The following is a 26,065-nucleotide window of genomic DNA, read 5'->3' as shown; positions in this document are numbered from 1 at the left end:
ACTTCTTCACGTAATAACCTAGAATACTGTCTGACACTTGATGGCTGCTCTGTTAAGTCTTCGTTGTCGGTTAGGAACCTGGGTGTGCTCTTTGATACCAATCTTTCATTTGAAAGTCACGTGTCTAGTATCTGTAAAACCGCATTTTTCCATCTTAAAAATATATCTAAATTACGCCATATGCTCTCATTGACAAATGCGGAACAGTTAGTTCATGCGTTCATGACCTCAAGGGTAGATTATTGTAATGCTCTACTGGGTGGTTGCCCTGCACGCTTAATAAACCAACTATAACTAGTTCAAAACGCAGCAGCTCGAGTTCTTACCAGAACCAGGAAGTATGATCATATTAGCCCGGTTCTGTCAAAACTGCATTGGCTGCCTCGCATCAATCGCATCAATTTTAAAATATTGCTGATTACTTACAAAGCACTAAATGGTTTAGCTCCGCAGTACTTGAGCGAGCTCTTAACGCATTATAGTCCTTCACGTCTATTGCGATCTCAAAATTCCGGCCAGTTGATAATACCTAGAATATCAAAATTGACTGCTGGCGGTAGATCTTTCTCCTATTTAGCACCAAAACTTTGGAACAGTCTTCCTAACATTGTCCAGGAAGCAGACACACACTGTCAGTTCAAAGCAAGATTAAAGACACATCTCTTTGACCTAGCATTCACATAATACATTATAGACTTCTATAATTCAATGTTAGGCTGCATAGATTAGGTCAGCTGGAACCGGGAACACTTCCCATAAATCCTGATGTACTCGTTACATCATAAGAAGAATGGCATCTACGCTAATTTTAGTGTCTTTGTTTATCCCGAGGTTTTCCCGCAGCCTGCTGGATCCAGGCCGTATCCAGATCTGATGAAGGACCTTCGCCTGGACCCGATGACAACGCAGTGCTGAAGTGCCAACTAGTCTCTCCCTATGGAGGATCCCTTTACCACTCTACAGATATAGCGTTGTCGGGAAACTCAATTCGCGTACCTACCCCGAATTGATAAAATAAAATAAAATTCTGTATCAAAAATTATAAGGAAACGCCAGTACTTTGTTTAGGCTTGGTTTGTAGGGAATTCCAAACCTGCGCACATATATTCAAACGCACATAACTATAGAACCAATTCTTAATGCGCACGTGACCGCCATCTGCGTTTATCACAGGTTTGCGTTTAAAGTCTATGTACAGATAATGGTGTCGTCTTAGCGGCCCCTAATTTAATAACAAATGATCGTTGCGACGGGAGCGAATCAATCAAAACTAACTTTAGCTGGAAAATAACTTCGTTAAAGAACCGCTATAAAGCCAAAACAATCTCTATTACCTTAAATTATACGTGTATCTCTGTAAAGCTGCTTTGAAACAATCTACATTGTTAAAAGCGCTATATAAATGAAGATGACTTGACTTGACTTGAGTACTTGTATTTAATGTTACTGTCGTAAATACCACTCGCGCAGAGCCGTCTCTGCACTCACGGCCTGATCCCTTCCGCCCTCTGTACCTGTTCAGTAGGATGGAAGCTGTAATGAGTGGAAATAAGGTGTGGCCCCTTTAAGAGCTGCGCGCGCCCTGTTGAACTGTCGGCAGTCTGTATTGTATGTGCACCTCGAACACCCTATGTATGCGGGTTATTTCAGTTTGATGCTCGTTCTTATCCTACTTTTGTTTATCAAGTAAAGCTGTGGACGGTAGAACGGGTGACAGACAGTTACACAAGTTCGATTGGGGAATAAAGTGCAAGTTGTGAGATGCCAATCGCCTCCGTGAGTCTGTCTGGCCTCTAATAACTTCATCTGTGAGCTATCCCTATTGTGTATATGTGCAGTGCCGTAAAGCAATTCGTTACATTACGAGACCTGATATCACGCGATACTTCCTGACGCTGAAAGTTGCAAGTATGTTTTTTCGTCTCACAGGCGCTTGGGGGCTGCGCGACAACCACCATTCAACCCGAAAAAAGTCATATAACTATTCCAATGACTCCAAAGCTGTTCGGTTAAGGTAAAAAAGTTACTTAGTTCACCTTTAAAAACAAATGTCCATGAAAACAGAAACTAAGAGAACATAATGGTGACATCTTTAAAGTACTTTTGAACTTTAATCTTTTTTAAACATTTGCTCAAATTATTAGTTTTTTTGTGTATTGTTTTCTTGCATTTAAATGAGAGTTTTTGTTATAAGAAAAAAAACATTACACTATTTTAAGATGTCCTTGTTAGAGTGTAATTATAAAGCACTAATTATAAGTAATATTAATTAACATACTTATTATAGGGTTAAGGCTAGGATAAGGGTTTGGTTTAGGGTTAGTTGCATGTATTTATGCATCATTCACTGTTATTACTATAGTAACTACGACACAGTACAATAAAGTATTACTGAAAAAAATTTATTAAACTTGTTAGGAGGACAACTCTGGGGATATTTGGGGATATTCAATCAACAATACTATTGATCAGCATTACCAAACGTGGACGTTTTCCACTAGAAACAAACATTGATGTATTATTTTAATTTAATACTGTGAAGCTGCTTTGATACAATCTGTATTGTGAAAAGCGCTATATAAATAAACTTGACTTGACTTGACTTTAAAGAGTAACTAAACCCTAAACCAACTTTTTTTAGTTAATGATCTGTAAGAATGGGGCTTTATTAGTGCTGTTCATTGATTCGAGTAACTTTTTTGACATTTGGGTATAAAGTGTTTTAATTTTACAATATATGGTGTAAAAACGTCTGAGTGCTGCCCTCTTAAGGTTGAACGGTGGCTATTGCAGTTGAATTTTCCTATTGGATGTTGCGGTGGCAAGTGACGTAAGCGGTGACAGGTGACGTAAGCAGGTTCCAGCTCACCACGCCCCTCGTACGAGCTCACCACGCCCTTGGTACGAGCTAGCGTAGATTTATCTGTATTGTATAGTGGGCAGGAGGGTACTTAGGTGTAGTGTTGCTGGTTGCAACAGGACTGCTGGACTGCATAGCTTTCCAGCAGACTTGGAAATTAGGCGCCAGTGTTTGCATGCACTTGGGCTGGAAGACCGTGAGTGTGAAACCTGCATTTCACGCGGGATTAAGCAATAGAGGTGGAAATGGGCTTCTCCACACAGCTCGCGCTGAAAAGCGACGCAGTGCAAAACGCTGCTACTCCTGCATGGACTCCACCACCGCAGCGGCGCCTTGATGTGAGTGATCATATATATTTTAATCACAATTTATGGTTACGCTAAAGTTAATCCTCTGGGGTCGACAAACGCGTCGGCGCATTTTTCTGGTTTTTTTCACATAGCGGCAAAATATGAAAATGCCTAGAGAGCGCGCGCTATTGACATCTACTCGATAAAACTCATCAGATCCATGTACTTTACGTCGTCTTGCGACCCTGTGAGCAAACTCTCCATTTTAGACAGTCTGACAGCAAGTCTCAGGTGCACGCCCCCCCCCCCGCTCACGGTTCGTCCCCTCTATCTCCGCTGGGGTCTGCCCACTTTTCTAGCATTTTTCAAATATTGCCAGTGGGTGGAGTCAGGCTCTGACCAGGGGTTTAGTTACCCTTTAACTCTTTTTGTAACTTAATTCAAATACATGATAAAAGCTTCAGCAATTGTAATATGAAAATTTAATACCGTCACATGCCTAGTGTTGATTTACTTCCGTTCAATTACTGTGTAAAGTTCATTCAGTGATTTGTACACTTAATATAATGTTTCATAATATTTGTTTTGTGTTGTGTTGTTTTTGAACAGTGGATTATTTTCTCATCCAATTGTTTTGAAGAAGCACTGCCTCCCTTGCCCATGATATGTTCTAACAAAAACCCTAAAACTAAACATGCCTGCTGCCCTGATGAAAAGACCAGTGGTGCTATTTGCAAGATCTACCATCTTCAACAGTCACATTTGCTGGTGAACAGTGAACAGACGCCAACTCCTGCGAAGACCTCAGAAGACGCAACTCTGAATCAACATGCACCAATGCTCCATTTTTCTAAATGTCATAATCAGTTGTTAACAAAAAAGTATTCATTACTTCAATGAGCTCATTGTTTCTGCCTTAAATTATTACATTGTTTAAATTAATAAAATTTTAGCTAACTGTGATTTTGTATATGTACTTTTCTGAAATACATAACTTACATGCATTTGATGTCTATTGTGAAAAGCGCCATATAAATAGATTTGAATTTAATTTAATTTAATTTAATTTAATTTAATTGAAACAGTATGGCTGTTCGGGTAAACCATCAATACCAACATCAAACAAACACCTGGGACTAGCATGCAGATTTTGGTCTAATCTGGTATTTTAGACTCTAGTGCTCTCCTTTCTCAGAATATTTAAAAGTGCAACCTCTGTAAGAGAGCCACATGCAACCCACGTGGTTTCACTTGAGCAGATCTCTCAACCACAGCAGGCCAAGTAAACATCTTCATGTGCTTAACATATCGTGGGACGTCTGCGTCCCAATGCAGGTGTTTGACTGAGCGGTGCAAACATCCGGTTGGAGGAGGCCTTCGTGCCACACAGTTAGCGCTCTTTCTTCCTCAGGAAGAGGCTCAGTTATCTGCGTCTGTGATCACATCAGCTGCTGATCTGAAGTCAGCTTCATGCTTTTTTCAGATGGCTGTGTTAGGTCTACAGAGGCTGGTCCTGGATCAGTGCTGGAAAGTTTGACACCAAGCGTGGGACATGAGCTAAATGACACCAGATCACAAACACAACAGTGAAGTGCTTCTGTTTCTCTTGATCAACCATATGAACCAAGACAAGATCTCTGAAAACACTGTGAACCCCTCATGCGAGATGAAAACAAGAATATTTACATTCAAATAGTAAACATGTTTAAGATTCAGAGGATCTTTTTTTGATGGCTGATATCTTAGAGAGCAGGGTACCTGATGACCAATATAAAGCCAATCACACTGTTTAATTTTAACATAAATAGCAAATGCAAAGAAAATTAAGTTATTTTACATAATATTTGATAAAATAGTTAATTATAGGGCATTCATTATTTGAAAGATATTAAGAACATGATAAAAAATGAATCTGTTTAACATTTTTGTATTGTATAATTCTAAAATAGTGAATATAACTTTTGAGTTCTTAGTTGGTTCTTAGAGCTCTTATTGGCCAGATAAACTGGAAAAACCTACTGAAAAGAAAAAATTAACAGCCAATGCTGGTCATTAAAAACTGCCAAAAATCAACCACTAGATGCAAACCCAGCAAGGATTCTGATGCTTAGAGCAGTTAAAATGTCACACAGCCACACAATCCATTCATGACACACTGAACAGCGCCAGTGTGCTATGAACAACAGTAAATATCCTTTAACTATTTATCTGTGAACCGGATTACAGTGAGCTTCAATATGCAGAAAGAATAAATCACACACATGACCCTTTTACAAACCTAACAAACAACAGCTCATTGTGTGCAGACTGTATGACACTGTATCAGCTACAGTGTCTCATTCTGTACACAAACACACACAGACGGAGAAAAACATTCGCATCTGTTAATAAAGGAGAGTCGCTGATGCTACACAGGCTTTGTGCAGGAGAAGCATCTCCATGCTGTTCCACTTCCTGTCCTGGCACCACTCACACACACACACACACACACACACACACACACACACACACACTGTCAACACTCGGCACGCCACCCGACACACACCTCCTCCCTCCCTGCCGACCTTCACACACCCCTGGAGTCTCCAAGAAACCCAATGACCTGACAGACGGGGCCTGGTGGATATGTGCACACACACACAGACCCTCCCTGTCTCCCTCAGGCAGACTCCTGTTGACATGCACTTCCCAAGCATAAGTAAAACAGCCGGATAATGAGAACGTGCTGAACAAACACACAGGCACACAAGGGGAACTCCAGCTTATAAACTGTTGTTAGCCAGCCAGTTCCTGCAAACAGGCCTTGCTTGTCTCTTCATAACACCAGCCAGAGTTCATCCAGGAATCTCATTATTTTGCAGTGAATCTGCAGTAGATTGAAGGAAGTGATCTGAAATGTGAGAAAGTGTGTGTCTGTGAACTTTAGATTTGACAGAGTTATCAAAAGAGACACTGTACTCAGCTGCAGCTGTGAACATGGAGCAGAATGCAACTCATGACAGTCTAACGAAACAATCACTCATCCTTATGATGTTATATCACATCAGTCTTCAAGCTTATAGATTCGCAGCAAGTTCTGACAGCTTCTGATGGAACGGACTGTATCATTACACAATCCATGTGTGCAACAGGTTCCTCTACTGTGATATACAGGGACACAGACACCTGCAAATGTTTGAAAATCATTTGGGTTCCATCCAACTGTGGACATCCCAAATTAGCACTGCAAATTAGCACTGCAAATTAGCACTTACAAAATAGAAGTTGGCCTATACTTAAAGTTTATTTTATTAAATAACGTTCAAGTATATTTTCCAAGTAGTATGTATGTTATTATCAATATACAGTGTACATGTAAGAACACTATTTCATTACTTCTTGGTAGGTACTACTGTGATACGTTTTAAAAGTGCTTTCCTGTACTATTACACTTTTGGAAAGACCTTCTTCATTGCTAAGATGTTATGAATTAGCCGGGTTGGTTTCAGTTTTATCCAGCACTCCTTGTTTGCAATGCAACTCCTTGTTGTTAATGCACTGTTGCATTAAGTGAGAATCACTCAGAACGATTTGTGAACTGTCCATAATATTCAGAAAGAATCGTTTTGTGTTTCCTGTTTGACTGATACATTGATAAGAACTGACTCAAACTCTGATTAATTTGTGAATCAGGCATCACTAGTTTTGATGTAAAATTGTAATATAAAATGTAATATTGTACTCATGGCTCAAAACTGGGCCACACTATGAAAACTTATACAATTTATTTGTCATGTGAAAACAACTACTACACTTAACCCACACCTCCAAACCCACATAAGTTTGAGACCAAAGATCTGGAAGCCCCAAATCAAAAGAGAAGAGACTAATCATGAGTCTGAGTGAACATGTCAAAACAAACAGCTGCTTCTGTTACTTCCTGTTTTTCTACAGTGATCCAGTTCGTAACACCATTTGAAGAAGTGGTCAAGCTGTACACTCATGTAATGGATAGAATGAAGACAAGAGCACCTACCAAGCAAATCATCCTGTTCCTCTCATCAACACTGCAGCTGGTCTGATCTGGAAGGAAAATATTAAGACACATTAGCAATGCCGTAATGCCATGCTGTCTGTCTGAAAAATGGCACATACAGCTGACTGCTAAACTACAGAAGGAAAACAGTTAGGATAGATATGCATTACATGTCCAACAGAAACTCTAATCGAACCATTTAGAAGCAGTTTACAGCAGATAGACAAATTGTCAATAAGTAAAAGTTGACTCTGATAAATTTTAATATATATATATATATATATATATATATATATATATATATATATATAAATAGATAAAAAATAAAATGTTTGTCCACATAACCATCCGATCAAAATGTAATAACTTGTGTCACCTATAAACTGAATTTCGTGGGATTTTGTCTCTTCAAAAAACTTGGATAAAACTGCTTAATTCATATGGATTACTTTAATGATGTCTTTATGTATTTGCGTGAAAGTTTTGGTTTTGTGGACTGTTTTTAATGGATGGACAAAAGTGATGAGAATAATAAAAATAAATTAATTTGTGATTTGAAGATTAATGTAGGGCTGTCACGATTATGAAATTTGCCTGACGATTTTCGGTAGGGTAGGCCATTTTTTTCATTTTTTTTTTTTTTTTTATAATGGTTGAAACTCTTTTCACATCCTGATAGCAATCAATAATAGAAGTGGTCTAAATTTTAAAGGGGCATGAGAAACCCGCAAACTGGAGGAAGGAGGAACGCGCAGTCAAACAGCCCTCACCGCTGTGGGGAATCCGCGGTGCCATCGAGCACGTCTGAGCAGAGCCTGCTGCCATGGACGATCGAAGCGGTGCGCTGGAGTGAGTTGCCGGGGGGAGGGACTAACTCGCTGCCGGCCACCTGAGTTCTGAAGGGGCGGCTGCCGTCCGCGAGGGAGCGCAGGAGCTGCCGCCGTTCACCGTGGACCAGAGCCTACTGCCGTCCACCATGATGGGGAGGAGCAGGGAACGGGGGACTCCTGCCGGCTGCCCGAACTCGGAGGAGCCGTCACCGTCCACCAGGCGGCGGAGGAGTGCCGAGCCGTCCACCAATCCAGCGCCACCGTGGAGAGAACCGGATCAAGATTATTTTCCTTTCCGTTCTTCCCTATCTTGTCTCTGTCGCTCCACATGCTTCCCTCTCCTTTTCTCTTGCCTCGTTCGTCCTTACCTCCAGGTGCCACAGACGCCATGTCTGGCCCCCTGGGCAAGCAGAGCGGGGCCGAGAGCCGTGAGAGAACGGCGCGAGACCAGTGGCGTGATTGAAGATGAGCGCCACCTGTGCACTTCACCAGCCTCGTATCTATCACGGAGGAGCTTTGGAAGCTTAAAAGGAGGAACGAAGACAGTGAAGACGAGAGAGGACCAGGCCTTGACTTTTACGTTATGTTTTATTTATGTGTGTGAGGCAGTCGTCCGTTAGGGGCTGCTGCCTTTACTTTCGTTTTGTGTTTGTTTATTCTATAATTAAAGTTTGTGAATGTTTGTCGGTTCCAGCCTCCTTCTTCCCACAACAGCTAACCTCATTACAGTGTTATTATGCTTTTTCACTTTTTCAACTGTAGTTAGTGTAATGTTTCTATTTGAGCATAAAAAAGATCCACTCCAAAGGGAGATATTTTATTTAACAGAATTCACTTTCCAAGAACTACAACGAATGACTTTTTTGGACTACAATGCATTTTTTTCTGGCTTTGTGAAGTTATAATGTTAAATAATCCCCGCCAACAGCATGCGCAAAAATAAGGGGGATGAGGCCTGGTTGAGCTGCATTAGAGAAGACAGTGTTGTCGCTATGTCAAAGAGATGCTGTTTTTCCCCACCCCGTTTCCAAAACCCATTTGTTCGACCTCCCTAGGCTGATGAACTTAGTGTAGTAGACACAAATTTTAAACACTGTTCCTGAACATTACAATCCAAACGTTTATCTGTGTGCTTTTATCAGAGAACAGTTTCCTGAAGAGAGAACAATGCAGGCTACGCACAAAAGCTTCTCCTGAAATGGAGCAGTTCCCACTTTGTCAGGACAACCTGTTGTTTGTGGATCACAAACTGTAAATACTGTATGTCTTATTATTTGTAGTTGCGTTTTCTATTAACAGTTCCAATTATAAGTTTTATGTTGTTGCTACAATGTAAACAAAGGACAAAGCTGTTTGGCTTCGCTCATCTGCTATCCAACTTCTGCTGTGTACATTCATGTCTTGCCTTACGAAAATTAACCATGGTTTTATTATAGTAAAAGTGTAGTAACCATGTTTTTTTTGGTGGATTGATTATCATTTGTATAACCACAGTTGTACTACAAATGCCAACTATGGTTAGGGAAGCAAAACCATGGTTAATTTGTGGTTACCATGGTTTAGCTACAATAACCAGGTTTTGTTTGTTTGTTTTATTTGTAGTAAAAACATTGTTTATTTTCTTAAGGGTTTTGGAGGAGAAATGGCTTTGGAGAGCACTCTAAAGGGAGGGTGGGATCTCATGCTTACAAACCTAGCTTGCTATTGCTAGCCTCTCCGAAATTGCCTACCCAACCTTTAATTGTCTAAATAATAATCGTGATTATGTGATTATGGAGATTAATTGCCTGTTTTAGGGTACATTAAACTGGCCAATCACAGAAAAGGCCATAATATGTTTTGCTGGAAGGTGTGCATTAAAAAAGTTGAATGCACAGGTAGTTAAAGTTACAGTTCTAAATGAATGCACTGCCTTCATTGAAGCACACACTCACACATACAGTTACTCGCACACAAAGATCGTGCAGTGCACACACAGAAACATTCAGTGGCTCGATCGCTTCAGTAAATGTTCTCTGCACGCACTGTGAGTTTGAGTCACTCGCGCTGTGCATTTGAAAAGCAAAACGCCCCAAACATTAGGCTTCATGTTTTTACTATCTCATTTCATAACGTCATAACGAATGGAAACATTTGAAGTAACATATGATAATCCATATATTTTTCTCTAGTGTCATATTACTGAAGTGTTCCTTTTTAACGATTTATAGGCCTCCTGCTATAGGCAGTTGTTATTATTATTTTATGCAGCACTACACATAGCCTATATGCCTACAAGGCACAACAAACCTGGTGTTCATTATATTTTTATATATATATATATATATATATATATATATATATGTGTGTGTGTGTGTGTGTGTGTGTGTGTGTGTGTGTGTGTATTTTGTAAATTTTAAATTGCAAAAAAACTAAAATGCGTTCCCAAAAACATGCAGCCCTATAGTTTCTCTTGATATCAGCATGTTCACAGCTGTTTGTTGTTGTTGTTGTTGTTGTTGTTGTTTTTTACAGGGACCAGATGCCACTGATGAGTCCTGCTGACTTCAACATTCACTTGAGTCTCTGTACATGAACATGGTAAAGTGAAAAATCAAACACATTGGAAATGACAGGTATGTACTATGTTTCAGGAATAGCACAAAGGTGTGTGACTGTTCAAGGCTCTTTCTTTAGATCAGTCTGTTAAATAAAGTGCTTTTTTTGTCATTTGTTGTGAATCTTTGGAGTATGTTGTGTTGTAAATAAATCCAAACAATCAAAAAGCCATTCTTTTTTAAATCTCTCCTCATTCTTTGTACAAGGTTCCTCATAATGATAGAGTATAGCTCCTGATAGGGCCATCATGGGAGGGTTTTTGTCTTTCTCAGGTGTGAAACACATCAATATTCATGATGATTCACGCCTCCTTGCATAAAGCTTTCTTACATAAAACATGTCCTACAAATTTTAAATCAATATATTGTTTTATCTGAATGAGTAGGCAGGATGATTTTCACATAGTTTTGGAGCAAATATTCTAGGCTACGTGATACAATTTTCAAAAGTCTTTTGAAGAAATAATCAGTATGGGTTTCATGACCTTATTTCAGTGACAATTCAGTGTTCAGTGACAATACATGCTGCTGACATATTATGTGCTAAATACAGTGTAATTAGACTTTAGCCATGAAAATGTAACAAGTAACAGAAATAAGCACAAATTTCAGCGCATGTCAGAACACCTCCAGGGCCCAGAAAACACCTCAGACCCCAGAGGGTTAACCCCCCAGAGTAGTGTGGATTACTTTTATCATGGATGGATGCACTTTTATGGACTTCAAAACAGAAACCGGCCAATCACTGCCATTATAAAGCTTGGAAGAGCCAGGATATATATATTTTTTTGATATATTCATTTGAAAGAAGAATGTCATATACACCTAAGATGGCTTGAGGGTGAGTAAATCACTGGGTAATTTTAATTTTTTGGTGAACTATCCCTTTAACCGTCTTACCCATCCAGTTAGCTTTAACTTGTCAATTCTGGCGAATGACCAATACCGCTGCTCCCTATACGCAGAGTATGCATTCTGCATAGGGCACAAACTACCACAGGTGGCACCATCTGTTAACATCCTGTTTCACTCAGAAATGAGCCACATTTCGTCAGGACAATGACTGGTTGTACATGACCTTTTGTTTTGATTTGAAAATCATATTCTCTGCTTTGTGTTTTCTGCAAATGAATCATAGGTTCATAGTGTGTACATATAGCCAGGGTGATTCAAAGTGGAGTTTTGGGAAGCCCATGTTATTAAGATTCCCATGAGCCTCTGCTGGTGGGAAACAGCACAATAAAATGTGTCTCACGAGAGCGTGCCAACCTCAGAGAGACTCACATCTGCATATGCATCTTGTTAGTCTCAAAGCCTCTACAATGCTGGGTTAGCAATTGCCTAGAAGCCGCTAAGAGTGCAAATGAGACAAAGATCTTGTTTTCGTCTCTATTGTGGCTCTTCTGTGTTTCTGCTCTTGTGGGGTCAGCCAGGACACGCTGATGCAGCACTGGTTTCTGAATTGGAGGGTGTTTTTGCTCTAACACTCAATAGCAGTGGAACCAGTTCAAATTAGCGGTGAGAAAGTTCTGCCGTGGATAAAACTAAAACCAGCTGTAGGGTAATTAAGCTAAATGGAAGATTTCAAATGACTTTAAAACAATATTTCAACTTCTTCGTTGAAAACTCCCTCTTCAGTAACAGCAATAAACAAGAGGCCATCAGAGGTTTTGGACTTTTTTAAGTGTTTAAAACAGTGTTTTAAGCTCTGCCTGAACAACTTCAGTTACACACAGTTATTCCTGCTGGAATGAGAGTGTGGTATTCATTAGTATTATAGCTTTATGCTGATGAATCATAGAACTATAACATTGCTTTACCATGTAAATCAGAAAATGTTGCAAACGTATAATGTGCATTTCAGACAGCCATTAGCTGGACTTTAATGCACCAGTAGGGCCCAATCAATTTTATTTTTTCTGGATTATGTTTGTTCTGTTTAAATTTTAAATCACCAACACAAACACGCCCCTACTCAAAAGGATCACACACAAACACACTTAAATCACCCACAATCCTTTGCACACATTCCAATTCACAAAAATACTGACTGAAAACGAGTCCGAACTGAGCTGTATAAAACAATGTAAAAATAAAAAAATAAAAAAGCTTGCATTCGATTCCACCGTCCTCATTTTCTTTCCTCGCAGCCTTCCCTTGCATCCTACAGGGGGTAGGAAAGGAAACTATGACGGCAAATCAATGCCAATTATAAAACGAGCGCACAACCGATGCGGGCGCGCGCGGTAAATGACTTCCGCGAGAGGATAACAGATCTACACGCGAAGAAACGGGAACTCGCGAGCTCATTCAAACCCTGCGCGCGCGCATAACATCATCTCTGCACGCAATACAAGCCCTCGCGCGCGCGCATGATCATTCCCCACGCGCTCGCGCTTGATCTGCTCTCGCCTGCTGCTTTTGCTCGCTCGAACAATTTTATTTTTGGCAGTCGAGGGGCGGGACTTACTGTTTTAATAACCTCAAATGTCATTGGTTACTTTTCCCCTTTTCCAGAAGTCAGTTGCGATTGGACGCCTGTCCAATGACTCGTAATTCACTTGACTTGAGACATGAGACATCACTTCATTTGTTTTATTTATTGTGGTTTATTGATGTGTAATGTAATTTAATGCATTGTTAATAGAGAATAGATTCTTACCAGATAACTTTATTAACAGAAAGTCTTGTTGCATTGTATTGTTAAGAGATATTTAGGCTACAGACTATGACGCATTTCCATGGTTATTAGCATTGCAAATTGACCCAAATCTGTATACATTTTTACATTTTATATTTATAACACTGTGATTTGTGATATTGGCATTAAAATATCTTAAAGAAATTGGAGAAAAACGGGAATGTAAAGTCATACAAGTGAAACTCGAAAAATTAGAATAAGTTAATGTGCAAAAGTTTATTTATTTCAGCTTACAAGGTGAAACTAATTCGGTGAAACTAATATATTATATAGACTCATTACATGCAAAGTGAGATATTTCAAGCCTTTATTTGTTATAATTTTGATGATTATGGCTTACAGTTTATGAAAACCTTTTCACAATATTCTAATTTTGAATTTGTTTCTAATTTTTTACTTTTGCATGATGTTTTAACTTTTCGAGTTTCACCTGTATTTGCTGTATATCACCACTACATTACCACTATACTCCCATTCATCACTATTTACGTTTACCCAACCAAAATTATATTAGTTCTGTGAACCTCAGAAATGTAAAACGTGACCATTAAATAGTTGCTAATATAACAAGGGCTTTGGATGAAAGATACATTACTTGTTTATATCAATATTCAAGAGTTGTTGTGTAAGCTTTTTGTTATCATCCTGTGTATTACTATTATGTCAATTTTGAGTGGTTTATTATATTTTCTATTAAATGTAAAAGGGATTCTGGCTTCTCAAGATACAGTACAAGGCATAAATAATTACACCCCTCTGAAACCCATCAAATTCAGATTTTTTTTCTTTATCTAGGACATTTTTTTTTAAAGATATGTTATGTTCAGATGGGGTGTAATCATTTATATGGTGTACTGTACTTGCCTCATACTTTCTCTTATTAGGTTATTAGTTAGATGGTTAAGATCACTATATAATATTTTAATATCTAATTTGCTGGGTTTAATTTTGTTCCTCTATATTTTGTAGCAAATTCTGAAAAGGCATATGTAAGCTAATTCATGCTGTGTAGGCTACTGTATCTTAACTTGAGAAGCCAGAACCCCTTTTGCATTCAATAGAAAACATAATTAACCACTTATATTACCTAAAAATGTATGTCATTAGTCTAGCCTAAATATCTCTTAACGACACAATGCAATAAGACTTTCTGTTAATAAAGTATCTGGTAAGAATCTATTCTGTATTAATAATGCATTAAATCACATCACACATCAATAAACCACAATAAATAAAACAAATGAAGTGATGTCTCATGTCTCAAGTCAAGTGAATTACGAGTCATTGGACAGGCGTCCAATCGCAACTGATTTCTGGAAAAGGGGAAAAGTAACCAGTGACATTTGAGGTTATTAAAACAGTAAGTCCCGCCCCTCGACTGCCAAAAATAAAATTGTTCGAGCGAGCAAAAGCAGCAGGCGAGAGCAGATCAAGCGCGAGCGCGTGGGGAATGATCATGCGCGTGCGCGAGGGCTTGTATTGCGTGCAGAGATGATGTTATGCGCGCGCGCAGGTTTTGAATGAGCTCGCGAGTTCCCGTTTCTTCGCGTGTAGATCTGTTATCTTCTCGCGGAAGTCATTTACCGCGCGCGCCCGCATCAGTTGTGCGCTCGTTTATTATTGGCATTGATTTGCCGTCATAGGAAACGAGGATGCACAAATAAGAACTGAGAAGCACCCACAGTCTCGGTAGATGCAGCCTTCCGTTTGAGAAACGCCCACTGCAACACAGGCACCTCCCCCCTAATGAGCGTATACACCCCTTACTGCTGATTAGTTATAAGTGTGTTTTGGTGCTCGGTCCGATCCACTTTCAACAGCGTTTCTCAGAAATCGCTTACTTCACCTTTAAATTTAATTCATACTATGTAACTAAAACAATTTAATAACAATGGGCCCTATGAAATCTGTTTTATTTTTTTCCCAAATTCTGTATTTTCTGTTTAAATGTTTTTTTGTTTTTTTTTTTGGATTCTGTTTATTTTTGATGGTTTAATAACATTGTATTAATCAAAAAGAATGTCTAATCAATGGAATTTATGAAAGTTTAAAGCATTTTACAATAATTTACAATTTTGTACATTTTTACAATAATAGGGCCCTTTGATTTTTTTTTTTTTTTTTCAGAAATTCTGTTGTGTGGTTTAATTTTTCTGGATTTATGATTTAATACAAATCTGTTATTAAAACCGATAGAAATCCCAGGCATACAACATTAGCAATCAAATTAACTTTTTAAAATGCCATCAAATTTCTTTTAAAATCTCCTATTTTTGGTGATTTTTTTGACACAAACAAATGGGAAACTGCATCGCTCATTCACACGGAGACACATTTTTTCACATTGTGGAACTCGTAGGGCTCTAAACCAGTCAGTGCTCTCAGACACCTGGATATTCAACTTCAACATGTTGCATGAGCAGACTGATCCTGACCTGCGTCAGCCGTGACTCCTGATTCAGTTGTGATGGAAGGTCAAGCATGGGGAATGTCAATATTTCCAATAGCAGAGACAAAGACATCATGACTATTTGTTCTTCTGATCCTTTCCCAGGCCTCCCTGCTGTGGAGCAGATATGTCATCAGCTTAAACACTCAGCAATTCAGCACACATTCTTTCACACAGACTCCAGCACTCATGACGTTTCAAATGACTCATTCCAGTGAGGTGAACTAGAGTCACCGTAACAGCACACAAGGAGAGTTTCTGCCTGATTACACCGAATTTGAGACTCTAAAGAACTCGTTCACCAAACAGAAATTCTTTTGAGGTTATAGAGTGTGTTTGAAAACACAACATGCCTTTGACAGTGTAATGTGAGAGCTGCAATTCTCAGACATGACATCAGAGGAATGGAATGTGCTTCACATGTGCCATCAGCAGGCCACTCTTAAATGGAATTTATGAAAGTTTAAAGCATTTTACAATAATTTACAATTTTGTACATTTTTACAATAATAGGGCCCTTTGAATAAAAAAAAAAAAATCAGAAATTCTGTGTTGTGTGGTTTCAATTTTTTCATCTCCTCTTTCTGTAAGGGGCACAGAGTGCCAAACCCCTTTAATTATGCTAATTCATAATAGTAATAATGAACTGAAAAACTCAAACACCTACGACCGGGTTCTATATATAACTTTAAAGGGTTCTGTCCGGCGCTTCACATATAGAACCCTTTAGGGGTTAACATAAGAGGATCATCTTATGGATTTAGTTTTAATTTATGATTTTGTTTTAATTTATTTTTAATTTGAATTAAATGTTATGAATTAAACAGCTCACAAACATACTTTATCACTAGAAACAAATCGAAATAACCCATTAAACCTTTTTTGGAAGAGTGTGGTATTGAGGGAGGAAAGAGTCACTGACTCGCAGAGAGTCCAGCCCCTGAAAGCCTGACCGTGGTCTAGCGACGCCCCTGATCACGTGTGATGAGTTTCAGACTGAATTATTTTTACATTCATATGCATGACTGACAGCACTCAAGCACATCTCCTTACGTAACACATTACGTGCATATCCGGTGAAACATTAAACTAAAAATGTTCTACCCTATGGGCCCCAAAAAGTTTGAGAACGCCTGCTCTAAAGTGACACCAATGTTCAGTAATGTAAGCAATGAACTCTGCTCAGACTAGTCACAAAAAAGTGTGCATTCTTATGATTGTTATGGTATTCTGCAGGCAGTGCAAAAAGACCACCTTTGAGTTGTTTTTCATTGAGTTGATCAGCGAGTCTTTGTTGTTACCTAATTGTCTGGCAGTTCTTGACAAAATCTGTAATTTCTTAGTGATAGATGCTATTTACACTAAGTACAAATAGTGATAGCTGCTTTTTACACTAAGTTTAAAAATAGCAATAGATTCCATTTACACTACAGTAGGTGCAAGTAGCAATAGATTCTATTTACACTAAGTGAACATAGCAGTGTTTTCTTTGCAGTAAGTGTTAGTAGATGCTACTTATTATAAATAGTGGGAGATACTATTTGCACCTCAGTGTTGTTGTATTAAACGGTATGAAATAATAACAGGGTCTAAATTATTATATTTAATAAAATTATTAAATGGATTCCGCCTTACTGGGACAATAAAGCCCTCCCTACACCAACCCCTAACCCTTACTGATTATGCGAAATTCAATTTTACATGGTGTTTGAACATAAATGTGTGTGGGCTGTGTGTACACAACCACCCTATAATGATAAAAATCCACCCAGTGCTTTTTTTATAATCCCCATAAATCATAAGCACTGTCTCAGAACGAGCTGTTCTCAGATTCAGGGCAATGTGATGTCACTTTGCACAGGCACCTCCCACAACTGTTAATTGACACTACAGTTTGAGCATAGACCCACCCTGAGTGAGCTGGACACAGAGTCCGCCATTGTTTTCGATGCTTGAGCAGCTGTAGACAACAATGTCTCCTAAGCGATTGAGGTGTTTTGTTGTTGGATGTAAGAATGAACATAGCAGTCTTCATTTACTCTCGTTGTTACTCGAGGATGGATCTGTACTGTTTGTGATCCAGCTTACGGACTTCAGAGCGACAGGACTAATGGTGCGTTCACACCGGACACGAATAGCGTGTCAGGCGCGAGTGATTTCAATGTTAAGTCAATGCAAAGACGCGTTACGCGCGGAAAAAATTCCTGCGACGCGAATGAGGCGTAGAGCGCGGCGCGGTAGACGCGAATACGCCTCATTCGCGCATCAAGTTCGCGCGAATAGCGCGAATTGAGCGTCTGGCGCGTTAAGCGCAAATGATTTTATTAGTACTTTTTGTGCATTCACGCGTTTGACGCGAATTCGCGTCTGCCGCCCGAGTTGAAAAATCTGAACTTCTGCGTCAATTCGCGCCGCGTTAACCAATCAGGAGCCTGCTTGCTGCTGTCACGTGGTGAAGTGACAGTTTATAATGTTATTTTATGTTTGGCCTCAATAAATTATTTTGTAATATAAAATGCACAACAAAGCAAATCTTTCACATAAAAACTCGATTTCAATATATGAGAGATACTCATTTTGTATTGAATTCTATTTATTCCATATCTATTCTAGTTTATATGAAACATTATTAATCTAATGTAAAGACAACAAACACAATAGTGTATAAAAACTTTTAAAAAAATCACAGGACAAGTTTCACTTTTGGAGGCTGGCTCCATTTATTATTAAAACAAAAATAAATGACAGATTAGGTGGGTGCGGGCGAGGGTGAACCTTGCACCGGGCTGTACAGAGCGGGCTCGTCAGGCAGCGACCACTCGAGGCTGAGGCCTTATACGGCCTACGCTGCCCTCGTCAGCATACTCACCGTTAGGTCCACCAAACCTAGCTCCTGGAGAAAACTGTGAAACTCCTGAAACCCTCCGGAGGGTCTGGTGGACCCGAGTACAGCGACGATGTCCCCTACGCAGCTGTTTCTGCTCTCCAGAGCATATACGAGCGGTGACTCTCTCGATTATTGCTAATGCTAATGCTCGATAAACATCTAAAAAAGATGGCCGCCAACAGGTTTCGAAACTTTCGCCTCCGGATTTCGCCTTTGACGCGCGTAAATTTCGCTTCAAACTTTTGTTTTACACGCGTCAATTTCGCTCTTGACGCGCGAATGAACACAAAGTGGTCACGCATATAACTAGACACGGCAGGCGCGAATTTGACGCGCTATTCGCGTCCGGTGTGAGCGCACAGTAACATTACTGACCACGGCAGAAATGAAAGTGAGAGCGCGCACTTTATCACAGCTCATAGAGTCATTTTACGGATATAAGGTTTACCAGTTTATTAAGCACCCACTGAAAAGGTGTGTATATATTTGTTTACTGTTAGTTGTAACGAGTGTTTTGTGTACTTTGCTGTGTATATTCCATGATAATGAAAGGGAGAGAGAGAGAGTTTATGGATAAGACTTTAATGCGCACTTCTTATACTGTGTTTATTGAGCTCTTACTGTGATTCTCTGGAGTAAAACTAACGCTTCATCTTTTGTGTGATGTACAATAAACTTCATTGAACTCATCAGTATATTTTGGTCATCATCCGGACGGGGTTTGCTAGAGCAGGCTTGTATTAATAGTGGATTAAAAGCAGATGACAAATAAGTTATAACCATAATTAAACTAAACTATACCTGTTCTATCTCCATACAGCATATACAGTATTCTCTGGCTCTGTAGGCATTATTGTCCGACTCCAAGTCGAAATTAACACCGCAACTGAGAGTTTCTGTTCTGATATTATTAGATGAGATTGTCCTTGCTCTAAACGCGAGCTCGTGAGGCTCCGCCCCCTGTGCCGTGCAGCAGCAGCTTATTTGCATTTAAAGGGCACACACTAAAACAGCGTGTTTTTCTGAGCCCCAAAAAAATGACAATTTAAACATGCTGTAAAAAATTATCTGTTGGGTATTTTGAGCTAAAACTTCACATACACACTCTGGGGACATCAGAGACTTATTTTACATCTTGTAAAAAGAGTCATAATAGGTGCCCTTTAAATTTTATGACGTATAGGCTGTGATGCCCAGTTAGCAATGCTAGAACTGATGTGCGTGTGTACGCCAGGCGTTCAATCACTTGGATTTTTTTTCCCACTTAAAGCAACGGAAACAACTCTGTCATTTATGGTTAATTCTTCTTACATGTTTTAATAAAACAAGTAATAAAACAATTCTACTTTTATGACCCATGGGCTGTAATCACATTACCACATTCTTCCAATATTCTGATTATTTGTCCAAAGCGTTTATTCTTAAATCACTCATATTGCCTTTACTACATGACTACACCAAAGATTAAGAAAAAGAAAATAACACAGTGATGTTGTGTCCTCTCTGCCTTCAAGCTAAATCGAGTTCGACACCCCTGATTTAGTGCATTCATCTTTATTGGGCGGCAGACAGAACCGCTATAAACGAGACACACTGGCTCGGCTACAGACATTCATTAATTCTGGAATGCTGACAGATCCAACGTCCCAGTTGTTTGCAAGTTGTCTGTTCATGTCCTCTTCAGTACAGAAAGAAAAGAGAACTTTAAAGTGCGGGATAGACAAAAAATCTCGCAAAAACTCATAAGGGATCAATAAGAAGTCAGGCTCATGGCTTGTCTCTCTTGTCCTACCTCATCCTTCCTTACTGGCGGTTACAGTGGCCTGGTTTCCACCTCTGACCACAGACAGGCCCCGGGGTTCCTGTTTACTTGTGCATGACATGAAAGGCTGTAGCTAGCAGGCCTGACACACACACAGAGTTCACACTCCAACTGCCTGCGAGCTGAAGCCTTTGCTAAACAACTGTATAATAAGACTCAGTGTCGGTGCATAACAAAAAGCACCACAATCAGCCATTTCATATAAACATGAGATTCATCATCAGAGGAACATCCTGCACACTTCCTGTTTTTAAACAAACAAACTGGCTACTGAAGAGAAAATCTGTTGTTTTTTTCCCTTGTTAGTTGTGATGCAATAGAAAAAAACTCCTTTTTTTTCAGATTTTGCACCTGGTTTTCCTAAAGCCAAATGGCCCAGCTCCCATCGCTGACTAGAGTCGACCAATTCAAACATTCTTTACAAATAGGCACATCTCAGGACTTCCCCCTCTGATTGGTAATGACAAAAAAAGACAACACAACAACACAAGCTTAGCAGTTCACTAGCATGACCAGACCTACATGTTCATGCATATGCTAATACAGACAGTCAAAAGAAAAAACTGTTGCACGATTTATCAAAGGTTCGTTAAAAAATGGTGAATTATAAAAGTGCTTATAGAGCAAATTTTTCAGCAGTATTGGTTCTAGGAGTATTTTTTCCATTCATTTTTACCAGAGCAATTTTAAAAGAGTCTTTGTTAAAGGGGTTATTATGAACCAAACCAATCAACTATAAGCTTAAATCACAACATTACTTTGATTTGAAGCAAAAGCATTTTAAAAAACAAAAAGACAAAGATACAAGACTGTGCACCAAACGTTTTTAACTCTTTCCCCGCCAGTGACAAGACTTCCCATTATTTATGACACATCGCTTCCCCACAATTGATAAGTTCTTCCAGCTTTCCATGTTTTTACTGTTATACGGTAGGGGGTGCTGTTACGAATCTTCTGAAAGAGTATAGCATCTTCGGATCCAAAAACAAGCAAATAATGCCTGTTTCAGAATACACGATTTTAGCCTGATTTTTGCTAAATCCATTTCACGTAAGGTGTCGTGGGGATTCGTAAACAACAATGGACCTCGGGAGGCAAGAATCAATCATTTTATCTCATCTAGTGTGTCATAAGCTGCCTTTCCACTGCACACGACATTCACATACGATTGTCGCATTTCGCCCCCTACTGGCAGTTACACGGAACTTTGAAACTGGTCGTGAAGCAATCGTTACCCTCAGCTTACACTGTAAAAAATTTCTAAACCTCCCAAATCAAAAATTTCAAGTAAACCGATATCATCAAAAATTTTCAATTGGCGCAAGTGAAATTCTGTAAATTATAAAATTAAATTTACAGATTTTCACTTGGGCCAATTGAAATATACAGAATTTCACTTGGGCCAATTGAAAAATTCCGATGTTATCGGTCACTTGAAATTTTTGATTTGGGAGGGTTAGACATTTTTTACAGTGTACTCACCATGGAAAAATTAATGATTTTAATGAATTTAATGCATGTATGAATATATCCACACAAAACAAATGACCCTCTGTACATCTAAAATAAAAACATAGTAGATTTTATAGAGCTAATCAACAAATATTGATGAAATAATTATAAAATAATTATTAATATCTGCCATTTTACAGAAATAGTCTTTACAGAATAACATTAAGGTGTTAAAATATTGGTAATTCAATATTACAATAATAATACAAAATTATTGGTAACTAAATCATAGTTTTGATTAGAATACATCACATCCGTTCGGCCGGTCGCATACGGTCTAAATATTTCAACGTATCCGAAGCTCAAATCAGATCCGAAATTTCCGCATATGCATATGATCGGAACTCCACGCAGCTCCCATACTCTCTATTGGAAATAAATGACTGCAAACGGCTGTCGTTTGTCGTGTGCAGGTGGCTTGAACCCGGCATAAGATGATCTGCGTAAACCAGAAGGAGTGGATAGTAGACTGCTTACATACAGTTAAGCTAACGTGATCATAAAACATTCAATAGCATACTGTATAAATCAAAACTGCCTAACGTTTCCAAATGAGATGTCGAACCCACAAAGATGCAGTGTTGGGGAAAGCTACTTTTAAAAGTAATGCGTTACAATATTGCTTTATTTAATACTGAATCTGTTTTTGTGCAAGTGAGATGAGTAAATGCATGTTCACATTTAGTCTAGAACTACAATAACCATTATGTTTACACAGCGCACACAACACCTCACCACTTTACTCCTGATTTCTCTTAATTTGAGAAAGCCAAGAGAGGCGTCAGTGAATAAATGGGAAAACAAAGTAACTTGCGTTTTACTTACTTGAAAAAAGTAACTTAGATATTTTGTTGTGAATTTAAAAGTAATGTGTTACTTTACTAGTTACTTGAAAAAAGTAATCTGATTATGCAACTCACATTAGTTGTAATGTGTTACCCCCAACAATGCAAAGAGGTATACGACTGTGCAAGCTTTGGGGCTGTTGATGGACTCGATCTACTCAATCTATGTTTTGATCATTGTTCTGAATCCAATCCGGACAAAGTTGTTTTGACATGTAAATGAGAAAATCTTCTTCTCATTCAAGTATTGTTTTGTATGTTTAAAAGCAGAGTCTCTTTTATTTCTTTTGATAAATTGAATGTTTACTTACTCATACAACAAAATATTCTGGGGGCCATTACATTTTGTGAACATGATGAAAAAATGCTGGCACTGGCTGACAACTTTTTCAGAAAATGCTGGCGGGGAAAGAGTTAAAGAGGGTATAGTAGTAACTACTGCTATCCCTTAAAAAAGCAAACGACAATTAAATTAAAAAATATGGTGAACTATAAAACTATTCATTTAAATTTGTTTATTATATCTATAGAAACGATACATTTTAGAATTAATGCAAAATATGCATTTATACAAACAAATATTTAAATACTTAAGAGCATAAGGGGACTCGATTACGTCATTTCTGGTAATTCATGGGAGTGGGCGGAGCTTAGTGTTTTAATAAGTTTTTATGCGGCAGTCATCCGTTAGGGGCTTTCGTTTTGTGTTTGTTAATTTTATGATATTAAAGTTATGTTTTAACGTCCGTCGGTTCCCGCCTCCTTCTTCCCTTATCACTAACCTAACATAAAAAAATAAGTTGGATTAATGTGGACTGATGGCTTCAACGAAAGTCAATGATTAACAACCTCAAAGCTTACAGTAGGTCTATCTTTAACAGTAATTGTAACAAATCAATTTCACCATTTGGAAAATAAATGGAGTTTTCAATTTCTGAACCAGACTGGTACGCTATATTACTGTAGCAGTGTTTTTTCAAGGCAACGATATCATTGCTCCTACGTACTAGTAACTGCATAGCAATGTACTAAAAACTCCTCTGAACACCTTAGTAACACCCTGGGCCCTATTTTAACGATCTGAAACGCAAGTGTAAAAGCGCAAAGCGCAAGTAACTTTGTGGGCGGGTCTTGGCGCTGTTGCTATTTTCCCGGCGGGATAAATGACTCTTGCGCCAGGCGCAAATCTAAAATGGTTTGGTCTGAAGTAGCTTCATTATTCATAGGTGTGGTTTGGAGGTGTGGTCTCCACACCCTTCTAACCGTCAGAATGGGCGTGGCCAGCGTGTATATATTCAGCGCTCACAGGCTAAAATTCTGGTTTTCGCAGTCTGAAGCGCAAAAGCTCGTGGCGCGACACGGCAGGTTACGCAATACTCGTTCCCTCTTCTAGAGAGAACCGAGGTTACGTTAGTAACCGAGTACGTTCTCTTACGAGAGGTTCTCTCGTATTGCGTAAGTAGCTTACGCATCGGGAACCCTTTGTCAACGCCGTGTGCGCCGAGCATCCAGCCCATGAATCCCAGGGGAACCGGGGAAAACACTCTGCTGGGAAATGTGGCCGGTCGGAGAGACGGGTCAGCGCAGTACATGCACTTCATGCAGCATATGAAATAGAGCGGCGCGGCCGCTTTGTCATCCCTTGAACGGCGCAATCTGCGCGGCCTAACGAGGGAGAGAGCGGGCTTGTTTTCTGTATGTAAGAAAAACTGGCCGCGAGCTCGGAGAAGCGAACAGCATAAACTTCAACTGAGCGGGGACCGAACCCCGGTCTCTAGCTTGACAGTCTAGGATTCCGCCACTGAGCCACAGAGGAGAATACATTAGTATCATGTCTTGTGACGGCGTTTGCTTGCAGGCGAGCGTGTATTTATAACAGGCTCGTATACTGCAATAGTAACAATTCCAGTCGCCTGAACTTAAGAGGGGACTGAGAAATGTGTGAGAATGGAGGTTATAGTCCAGGCCACGGCGGGACGAAAACACTCTGTTCCCCTTTCACCAGTGACGCGCGAGGACGGAGTAGCTTTCTTGTAACGTAAAGAGAGCTCAGACCGTCCGCTCCTGCCATCCCTTGTGAGCGGCGCAGTTTGCGCGGCTCGAACAGAGGGAGAGGAAACTCGCTCCGAGACCGTCCGCTCCTGCCATCCCTCGTGAGCGGCGTATTGCACGGCTCGAACAGAGGGAGAGGAAACTCGCTCCGAGACCGTCCGCTCCTGCCATCCCTCGTGAGCGGCGTATTGCACGGCTCGAACAGAGGGAGAGGAAACTCGCTCCGAGACCGTCCGCTTCTGCCATCCCTCGTGAGCGGCTCAGTTTGCGCGGCTCGAACAGAGGGAGAGGAAACTCGCTCCGAGACCGTCCGCTTCTGCCATCCCTTGTGAGCGGCGTATTGCACGGCTCGAACAGAGGGAGAGTACGGGTATCTATCACATTCGCCTCATCTCCTGACGCGGCGGCGGCGCGGGCAGAGCCGGCGGTAGAGCGGCCGGGAGGGAGAGGGCGAGAGAGAGCTCGAGGGAGAGGTTCCGGCGAGCTCCTCAGTCACAACAGTCTCCGGTGGTCGCTGCGAGCGGCGCTTCTTATTGCGCGGCCCGGCAGGGACAGGCGGAGCGACAGCTTGGTCGAAAGCTTCAAGTCGAGCCCGCAGGGTCGACATTGAAAGCTCTTTGCACTCGGAGAGTGCGGTGACGGCGTGCCCGCGGCCCAGGCGGAGAGCGCAGAGAGGTGGCGGTCTCCGTTGCTGAGCGGGGCGCGGCACGAGCCGCAAAAACGAGGCGTTTTTACAAAAACGCCTCGTGCTCTTTTAGAGTACACACAGAAACAGTAATAATGTAAAGGATATGTCGCTGGATAGCGTAGCAGGCACGGATGGCTGAAGGCGGCGAAGACGGCCGGCTTCCTCAGGCGCTGTCCTAAGCTTGCTGGTCGCTGGTTTCAACGGCGGCGGCTCTCAAGATCCAGCGATGCGAAGAGCGTCGCTGAAGACAAGAAAATCAGAATTTTAGCCTGTGAGCGCTGAATATATACACGCTGGCCATGCCCATTCTGACGGTTAGAAGGGTGTGGAGGGCGCGAAGCGCCCTCATTGGTTGCCGCGTTCAGAGCGCTCACCGATAGGCTTAAGCAGTTGCAGCCGAGCAGCCAATGAGCACGCTTATTTAGCCTGCCTAGGTCTGTCGGCTGCTGCACTGCGTTGACAATGAATACAAAATTAAGGATAATTTTTTGGCTTCAGATCTCGAAGAAAGAAGACT

The 26,065-nt window shown here is 40.2% G+C and overlaps 1 long non-coding RNA gene across 1 annotated transcript in view; it reads right to left on the bottom strand.

Annotated features, from left to right (window-relative positions):
* LOC308704238 overlaps positions 1–26,065 on the bottom strand; it is a 146,880-nt gene that overhangs the window by 40,614 nt on the left and 80,201 nt on the right. The window contains exon 4 of the long non-coding RNA XR_014031780.1: positions 7,166–7,212. This is a non-coding gene — a long non-coding RNA (uncharacterized lncRNA). The remainder of the gene's footprint in view (positions 1–7,165; positions 7,213–26,065) is intronic.

Source organism: Scardinius erythrophthalmus (assembly GCF_964197995.2).
Source record: "Scardinius erythrophthalmus genome assembly, chromosome: 16".
NCBI lineage: Eukaryota > Metazoa > Chordata > Actinopteri > Cypriniformes > Leuciscidae > Scardinius > Scardinius erythrophthalmus.
This window is presented reverse-complemented; position numbering and strand designations above follow the sequence as displayed.